The sequence below is a fragment of the Macaca mulatta genome, chromosome 18, assembly GCF_049350105.2.
Source record: "Macaca mulatta isolate MMU2019108-1 chromosome 18, T2T-MMU8v2.0, whole genome shotgun sequence".
In the NCBI taxonomy this organism is placed as follows: Eukaryota; Metazoa; Chordata; class Mammalia; order Primates; family Cercopithecidae; genus Macaca; species Macaca mulatta.
This window is the reverse complement of record NC_133423.1, coordinates 22,194,275-22,194,996: the sequence shown is the minus strand read 5'-3', so window position 1 is coordinate 22,194,996 and position 722 is coordinate 22,194,275. Positions and strand designations below refer to the sequence as shown.

The window sequence follows — 722 nt, the reverse complement described above, 5'->3', positions numbered from 1 at the left end:
ATGATTAAATGTATCAATGAATTGGTGAGTTGAGTCATCTATTACTCCATCAGCGCCACGGGACTGCCTCTCTGTTTATAGGATCATTCATTCATTTATCCCTAGGATTACAAAGATAAATGTGAATAGGATAAACATTTTTCCTAGGCTGTTGAAGAATCTGTGCTCAGTAGAAGATCTGGGGCATTCCATCCCTTTGGGTTAAGTTTTCTGAGCCCAAAAATGTCTTCAAATATCAACTTCTGTGCTTGCTTTGGCAGCACATATACCAAAATTGGAACAATATGGAGAAGATTCGCATGGCCCGTTTGTAAGGATGACACGCAAATTCATGAAGGATCCCATAGTTTAAAATAGTAAAATAAATCAACTTCTAGAAGCACAAGCTACTGTCAAATTTAATCATTAAGATTCCAGGTCTGCCAATCCAAAGAGTGATCGAATTTCTTTCTTTTGTGAAATACAGCATTCTCTTTGTTTTTCACTAAAAGAGACACTTAAATTTGCTTCCCACCAGGTCTGAAGCTGGTGCCTAATGTGGCTGAAAATGTTATTGAGCCCAGTGAGGAAATCCAATGCCCTCGGGCTGCCGGGCTGAATGGCAGCCCTGTTTCCAAGGGCATCCTCCTTTGTCTGCCTGGAGTCTCAAATGACATGTTTGGACACAAAGCCTCTTAGGTAGAAATTACTACATTAGCAGGCATTCCTAATTTGCAGCTAGG

At 40.4% G+C, this 722-nt stretch overlaps 1 non-coding gene across 1 annotated transcript; it reads left to right on the top strand.

Moving 5' to 3' along the window:
• The first annotated feature begins 244 nt into the window (after window positions 1-244).
• LOC114673944 (U6 spliceosomal RNA) lies at window positions 245-351 on the top strand. The gene has a single exon (XR_003724782.1). It is a non-coding gene; the product is annotated as a U6 spliceosomal RNA (small nuclear RNA).
• Window positions 352-722: the final 371 nt, after the last annotated feature.